Source organism: Pinus tabuliformis, chromosome 1_1, assembly GCF_031772625.1.
Source record: "Pinus tabuliformis cultivar Carrire ecotype Pingquan chromosome 1_1, CPIR1, whole genome shotgun sequence".
Classification (NCBI taxonomy): Eukaryota; Viridiplantae; Streptophyta; class Pinopsida; order Pinales; family Pinaceae; genus Pinus; species Pinus tabuliformis.
In genome coordinates, this window is record NC_142297.1 from 520,217,071 (window position 1) to 520,226,137 (window position 9,067).

Genomic DNA, 9,067 nt, shown 5'->3' on the forward strand with positions numbered 1-9,067 from the left:
ATAGATAAAACACAGGAATACCTGCAACAATCTTCTTTATTGATATTCAGTTAAGCTTATAGACTCAAGACTTTCCTACGCACTCAGCTGCAGGGGTCCATGCACTTAGCTGTAGACACCACTCTAGGCCTCTACGCACTCAACTGCAGAGCCTTTCTTCTTACTCTCCTATGCTAACTCTCTAGACTCTTTCCATCGTACCCATAGACAACTTAAATTACTTCCCTTATACATCCCTAAGACACACCTATTTATACAATCCCATGGTCCGTGGACCATGGGTAGATCTTCAAAAGCTGACTCAAGTTACATAAAAGAAGGGTAAAATCCTTTTTGACTCTTAACTAGCTACATGCTCCACGACCACACTTTGCGGAGGCTTTACATCTTTTTACATCAAAATTGGGCTTTTTCCCCAAAACTGACCCAGGGGACCCTATCCCAACAGTTGGCCACCATAGTCCTACGCCCAAAATCTTTTGCACGGTTGCTTTTCCTGCATAATGGTCTCCCAAAGCTCCTCCATGAGCCTCAGTGAGGATACTATCATGCTCAAAGTCCATCACATATCTCCGCAATATTTCATCTGCACCCATTTTGTACAAATGCCCCGCAATGATCGAAAAATCGGTTGTGCGTACTACTAATTCTTTCTTCTGTTGATTTGTATATCCTTCAGGCACCATCCCTATAGTTAAGAAGTGAATAATATCAACAAAATGGTTATCAGCTACACGTACCGCAAAGAGTTGCGCATCAGGCAACCCTTCCTCCAAATTATTGGGTTCTTCGCTTGTTTCAATTCATGACAGATGGTCAGGTCTAGCATTCAACTTCCCTGACTTCACAATGACTTCAAAGTCATACTCCTGAAATAATAACAACCATCTACAAATCCCCCCCCCCAACACAGGTTTGTTGACCAGGTATTTTAAGGCAGAATGATTTGTATACATCTTGAAATGTCCCCCTAACAAATAGTGCCTGAATTTTTGCAGCACATAGGCCATGGCCAACCCTTTGCGCTCTGTTGGTAAATAATTTTTCTCAGCCTTGGATAACTTTCTACTTGCAAAGGCTATGGGATGGTCTAGTTCTCCTTCGCCTTCCTATGTGAGTATTGCACCCACCGCAATGCAAGAAGCATCCACGTGTACATGAAACTCCTTTTTCCAATCGGGAAATACCAAGAAGGGAAATCTTAGCCTTCTTGCATCCATCTTGCAATTTTATCATCCTTGTCCTCATCATCAACATGGTGCCATTCCTTCCTTGCATAGGCTAGGGTTTCTTCTTTCAGCAAAAACATTAATCTAGATCTAGGGTTTTATCTACAAACCCTAGGATTTTTACATTCAAGACTTCTAGTCTTCTAGGATAAATCCTAGTTACATTTTACACCCCTTGCAAGTCCAATCAGACTTTATAATGTGCAAATTTTCCTCTTCATAACCCAATGTCCAAAAAATCATAGAGTCCCAATGCCTCATAAAACAATCAGATGATATTTCATCTTGATATCAGACTAAGCGAACGAGTCAAGATCATGGATCTTCCAATGAGATGTCTTCATCAAGAGATAAATATGATAGACCTATAGCATACTTGGTTACGTCTTCAGCAATACTAGTAAGGATATTCCTGCAACTCTGTATTTTCAGTTGAACATTGATTTTGACCTTTTCAATCCAAGTAGCTCATCCTTTATCATATCAGTTAGTAATAATTCAGTTTTGCAAATGACTCATCTTTCTTGAGAGTACTTTTGTTTCCAAACTTGAAAGAGGACTTGGCATTTTTCTTCATTGTAAGCTTTTTATGTCAAAAGGTGAACTTGTTCCATCACAATGTGCTTTGACAGTGATATTTTTCCTTATTTTGAATTCTTAAATTTCAAGATTGAACAAAAGTAGGTTTCATCCTTCAAATGCCCTTGGCACCAGCAATAACCAAATGCACTGCATCTTCTAGGTCCTTTACTTAACAATGTAATATTCATGACAACAAATGTTGTGATACTTTCATGAGCTTTTCAACATCCTGCTTCTGAACACAATGCAATATTTTCAAAGAAAAACACAGGTTTGTTATCTCACACTTCAACTTTCAGCATTGGCCTTATCTTTCTTTGAGCCATAACCCAAATTATGATGTCGTCATTCATTTGAAATATCAAGATGAATTTACTAAACCAAAAGGCGTATCAATATTTTTGTATGATTGAAGATCATATTGTGAGTTTCATCACAATTGTAGGTGGCATGGCTCCTTCAATAATCATCATAATTATACTTTGATACATTCCTGTGATCTGACTAAGGAGTGGATCCCAACATTGATATAAGGCTTTTCAACCAAGCATTTAAGTAGTCATTTCTTCTAGCTGAGGTCTATACGAATGTTGCTAAAGAAAATCATTGATCCCAAACGAGATTGTAAGAAAATTGATAGAATATATCTTACATCCAAGCATCAAACTTCTGACTTTGGCATACTTTTGTTGGTCTCTTTATAGGGTTGTATTTCCAGACCTCATACTCATCTTAGAACAACTCATCACTATAATGTGCTTTCCATGGAATCTGTAACAACCCCTAATTTTATTTTTATTTTTTTGAAATGAATAATACATTCAACACACAGCACTTAATTATATATCTTGACACCATGTTGTGATGAGTAATGCATTTAACACACAACACTATCTTAACACCATCTTGATGTGTATATTCTAGCAAATATACACTAACGTTAAATGGGTAAAAAAAAGACATCGTTGGCAAAGATTTTGAGCACACACAAGCAAATGGCTGATGTAACGAGGTAATAATTTTGTGATATATCGGCCTGGAGCTTGTTACCAATCATCAACCAAAATAAGAGATTACAGACAGTACACTATCAAGGGAATAAATTTTAAATGGATTGAGATTAACGCCTAGATGTAATTATTTCCCATCCATTCAATAACAATGAATACTACCTAATTGGTTTACAATCTGCCATTTCAAAGAGAAGGAAATGATTTATTTTTCTGATTTTGCAAATGTGGTCGATTTGATTTCATTACAATAAGTCTACCATGTAAGTGAGTCAATGCAATCTGAAGAAACAAAACACTAATAATATTCATTTTAGTTTATTATCTTGCAAATCTTGTCAGCTGGTTTTCATCATAATAATTGGATTGACTTCCTCACATTCAATGGTTACTTGATCTAAAGATCTGATCTCAATTGACATGAAGATTCTATTGTATTATATTCTAGATATACATAACGAGTCCCTTTAAAAAAAAAAAATAACACAGAAAACATTTTGTGAGCACATTGATAGGAAAAGCCTTTATTATATTAGAGGTCTTATGACTATATTTACCACACAGTAAATTATCTAGGACATGCACCAAATATGGTTGTTTGACTAGCAGTATCCATGCTAGATTTAGTCTATTCATACCAGCTACGCAACCACTGATAAGGTGTGTTAAATTATGAAACAATTAGGGACAAGTGCAGAAAAAATAGTAGGCTTGTGATCTTTGTGCATGAGATAGTGAGGTCAATTGTAAGCCACATTATTGTTTCATTAGGCTTGAATTAAGGACTCAAATTCCTTTTACCAATAATGTTGGATATAACACACTGATGTTAAGTGGCATACTGGTGCTTAGCCTTATTTCAATACCTCTAAGAGTACCACTATCCATCAGCTTGTACTTGCAATTCATGGGGTAACCAATGATGCCTAGTGAGAATCACCAGTAGCATCACATGAATTAGCTTCCGATGAGTCTAATAATAGACTATGACGTTGCGGATTGCATATTGTAATGCTACCTTATGCTTCTGTGGTAAAACAAGGTAGTGAACCAATGACCTCACATGTACCATCCACGTTGAAAGCAATCAATTTATTTACTGTGATGATATGTCATGCAAGGGTATTGTATTGTTGGATGATAGGTCCCATTTTAGATAGTAGGCTGCATACTAAGGTTGCCTACAAAGGTTTTGTCCTATCAGTACTTATCCATACAATGGGGTGGCATACAATCAAACTGTTGAGAAGATTACCAGATACTGTTTAATATGGCAGAGTGTTAAGCAGCTCACAACGGGAGAGTAAATCCCTTGTTATGACTCCCGGGGATTACAAAATGATGCACAGGCTAGCCACTAAAATGCCTGAAGCCAAATACTGTTTAATATGGCAGAGTGTTAAGCAGCTCACAACGGGAGAGTAAATCCCTTGTTATGACTCCCGGGGATTACAAAATGATGCACAGACTAGCCACTAAAATGCCTGATAGTTAAACCAATGTAGGAAACAGGGCACGTAGCTAATCTTATATGTCCAGGCACTATACAGACATTGAGACTCTCATACCTCGGGCTAATATCCAAGGAAACTATGTGTTGTCATTCTTGAATCCACTCCTTTAACCATGCCTAAGCATGTAATCCTGAAGTTTTGTAAGCGAGCCAAGACCTTAGGTTACTCAACAGCGTGGGATCTAGGAAGGGCAATAGGACCAGACTCACAAATCTCCTCCCATCCACTGACAACTACCCATCTAATGTTTCCAGGTCAACTTCCAAGATAAATTTATCTCCTTAAATTTGGTCCTTTTGAGGCTAGAGAAAAAAAATAGGGCTTGGAACAAAATTTTAGGGAGGAGGCTTTTTGGTGGTTTGAGAGCCTAAACATCAAGAGGTGGGTCTTGAATACATGACCTATCTTGGAAGTTGACCTAGAAACATTTTTTCTATAGTGTTTCTAATCCTTCGTATCCTCTACTCCACCTTGATTTTGTTGTTGGGATTACACTGAAGGATGGGCCTGAAGTGTAGGATGTCACCATTTTTACCTCCTCTTCTTTATAGGTGATAGTAGTATTAGATGCCTCCTTCTTAGACATGTTGAAAGCCTAAATATTTGATTTTTCAAGGTTGGCCTAAAAGCCATAACTATCACAGAATGAGTTGAAAGTGTCTAGATTCTTTTGGAGTCCTGTGATTATGTGGGATAAAAGGACAATGTCATCCACATAGCAAAATTCTGATGGAAATCCCATAGAGAAGGCAACCACCTGTATCACTTTGAAATGAGATCTTCTAAATCATCAATATAAAGCTGAAAGAGTATGGGTGACAATGGACATATTTGCTTTGACTTGTATGGCATTGTGTATTCCATTTGTTTTTCTTCCTTGCTACTAAATAGATTAGTATTTCTAATTTATATATGCTAATTTTATTGTTTTTTGTGGGATGGTAGTGGCACACCAACTTGGGTTTTTCTCACAGACACCAACAGACGGAGAATGTAAAGATAAGCAAGAGAAAATCACTATTTTCAAAGCATTTTCACAACATAGGTCCAAGGAGATAAAATTGTCCCGATAGTTGAAACAACAACACTCAGCATCGAAGAGGAGGATGCTCACCCAGAGAGAGAGAGTAGTATCCATTATGTTGAACACCTACATGATGAACCTTGGGATGGAGGAGCATCACAATGGGTTTCTTTTGATTTTCCCGCAGAAGGTTGTTTGAGCTTCAGTTCTAGTCACAATCATCGTTGTCAACAGTAGTTGCCTCATCCTGCTCTACCATTGTCTGGGTCTAGGATTTTGCTCCTAATTAGGTCTATTTTTCCACAGCAATATATCGGACTCTCTTTATGATTCACCTTCATCCTCCTCTATCTCAAGGGAAGCTATTGCATCTAATAAATCTCCTGTTGGTGACTATGTTGGGAGCTCTTTGCATGAGCCATTGCCATTAGAATTTTCTAGGGAAGCTATTGTAGCAAACATAGCTGGTGCAAATGCTAGAACTATACATAGAAGAGCATCTCACCAAGTGCCCACCCCATTTGCAAAACATGAGAGAGATGAAAAGGAATGGCTTAAAGGCGATCTCCCAAGGGATAACATTGGACAACATTCCTACATTGCATAGAAAATTTTAGGGGCGAATGTTCGCCCTTTGGCGAAATTAAGGGGTTTTAAATTTTTAGTGGGCGAATATTTTGTATCATAGTACATTTTTACAAATCACCTCAAATAGCCCACCTCATTTTAAGGGAAAGGGTAAAATAGGTAAATTTAGCCCTTGAAATTAGGAGTTACAACCTTCCATTCGCCCATTTTCAAGAATAGGTTTTATTTAAGTGAATCCATTCGCCCATTTTCAAGAATAGGTTTTATTTAAGTGAAACCTATGGGCCAAAGGCCCAAATACCATATTTATAAAAGAGGTATGGTAAATTAATAAAAATATAAATAAATGAGAGGTATGATAAATAAATAAAACATTTTTTATATTTACTCCATAAGTCACCTTATATACATGCAAGGGTGTAAACAAATAAAAATATAAGTAAAGTGGAGGTATGGTAAATAAATAAAACATCTTTTTATACTTACTCAAAAGGTATGATAAATAAATAAAAATATAAATAAACTAGACATATGGTAAATAAATAAAACCTCTTTTTAGTCCACAACCCTTGTTCTATTTATGAAGGCTCAAGAAAGAGGTTTTATTTAAGTGAATCCTATGGGCCAAATACCATATTTGTAAAAGAGGTATGGTAAATTAATAAAAATATAAATAAACGAGAGGTATGGTAAACAAATAAAACATTTTTTATATTACTCCATAAGTCACCTTATATTTACGAACACTTAAGAAATGCATTATATTTAGGTGAAACTTATGGGCAAAATACTATGTGACAAATACCATGGACTAGATTGTTATTAATACCATGTAGAAAACATTATTAACCCTAATATTAGTATTAATAAAAATAAAAATGGCACATGGTATTCACCAAAATGGCACATGGTATTGACCCATGGTATTCACCTAGAATGTAGCCTATTTAAATGGGGGAATTAAACCAGCATAGATCCATCTTTACTCTGGATCTACTAACCCCCGAGAGGTATCAAATATCGTGATATGCAAACTAGCATAGAGTGAAAAAATATTTGATCCAATCAAAAGTAAAAATGGATGTTGTAATTTAATGTATGTTAAACATTTTAGCTTGGTTAAAATAAAAAATAAAATAAAAATCAACTATTAATTTTTATAAATCACTAATAGTAATTTTTAAGCTCCAGGTTTATGATAACCCATGGTATTGACCCATGGTAATACCATGGTATTCATGTGAGCATAGACTATTTAAAGGGGAAATTCTATCATCTTAGATCCATCTTAATTCTGGGTCTACCAAGTGCTCAGAGGGATAAATAGATTTCATCCCCCTAAGAGTGGTAGATGTGGAGTTAAGATGGATATAGGTTGGTTTTTATGATAATGAAGATATTAAATAGACTTAGGAAATTATATTGTAAAAACATCTTAAGGTGAATGGTTAAAGCATAGACATTGGACAAGTATATTTGTATACTTCTGTTTTAAATTGAAACAAATCCAGGGCTAAAAGGAATGGATTGATTGCACTAGTCATCCTTCTATAACATTCCAACATATGCTGGAGTAAACAGATTGTAATTTGGGTAATTTTTCTAATTGCAAACATGAACATACTTGTGTATTGGCAGGGTGGTTACGAGGTCCCTAGAAGTGATGAATTTGAATTTTTCTTGGTTTTATATATAGTATTAGGTTTTTTCTCATGCTTTCTATGAATGGCACGGATGAATTTTATCCTACACCCACTACATTATCGATATGTAATTTCGGTAATTTTGATTTCAAAAGATATTTTAAAGAAATGCAATGATTTCATTTGTGTATTCAATAAACACAAGATTTTATAATTGAGTAAAATATTCGCCATGCCTGGTGAGAGATTCGCCAAAAAATTATATATACATATCATATTATTGATAAAATCGTCTTCCATTTTTCCTATATACCATGGAGATTCACTGATTTATTATACATGTAAATTTAGGGGGGTTTCTTAAAATTTTCCCTACTACATTGGGCATTTCCAATGTATCAAAGTGGGTTGCAACATTTTCTTCTACCAATTTGTCACCATGGTCTAATTCAATGCAAATCTTGGGGTCTGCATAGGCAACAAGAGCAGCAGTAACAATAGAGGCAACAAAAATGGAGGGAAGCTATTGTAGCAAATAGATCTGGTGCAAATGCTAGAACTATACATAGAATAGCATCTCAACAAGTGCCCACCCCATTTAAAGAACTTGAGAGAGATGTAGAGGAATGGATTAAAGGTGATATCCCAAGGGATAACAACATTCCTACATTAGGAATTTCCAATGTATCAGAGTGGGTTGCAACATTTTCTTCTAACAATTTGTTACCCTGGTCTAATTCAATGCAATCCTGGGGTTTTCATAGGCGGCAGTAGCAGCAAAGGAAACAATAATGGATGCCACAAACTATTCCTCAACCTGGGTCATCCTTTTTAGCACCTGGATACTGTGGGTCTACTTCATCAATGGTTGGTCCTGTGAAAATAAGGACATCAATACTAGTTTTATTAGCCCCTCCCTGTCAAAGGCCTCATTCAAATTTCTTAAGAAATGACACCAATTTGGTGCCTTCTCCACTCCAAACTGCACAGGTAGTTAAAAATCGATCTGTTATCCCAGTTTTCTCTTGTCCACCTGTTTGGAGGATTTTACCACAAAACCCAGACCCAAGTTCCTTAGATAACGAGGACTGGAACTTCAATTGCTCAATCAGCTTAGGATTTGAAATTTGTCTAAAACAATTTGATCTATTGATATTCTTCACATTTAACTCCAAAATTTTCCTCTCTTCCAGGCTACTATTGATATGAGAGGGAAGTATCTGTTACAGATTCTGACTCTACTTTTCCCTTCCTGTGTTTTATGATGTTACAGAGTTTAATGTTTATGCCATATGCATTTTTGAGGGTGTTCAAAGCACTCAACCTTTATGACTAGATGTTGTTATCCATATAAATATCGTTGTAGCAAATCTTTGCTACCTATTTCTCTAATGCCATGAGTGCTAACAGATTGCTATAAAGTAGTTGTGTAAATTGGAAGTTGTTCCCACTTCTGGTATCAACAGTCTCAGGATAT

At 36.0% G+C, this 9,067-nt stretch overlaps 1 pseudogene; it reads left to right on the top strand.

The window, feature by feature from the left end:
- LOC149214075 (uncharacterized) overlaps positions 1 to 8,714 on the top strand; it is a 29,848-nt pseudogene extending 21,134 nt beyond the window's left edge.
- The last annotated feature ends 353 nt before the right edge of the window (positions 8,715 to 9,067 follow it).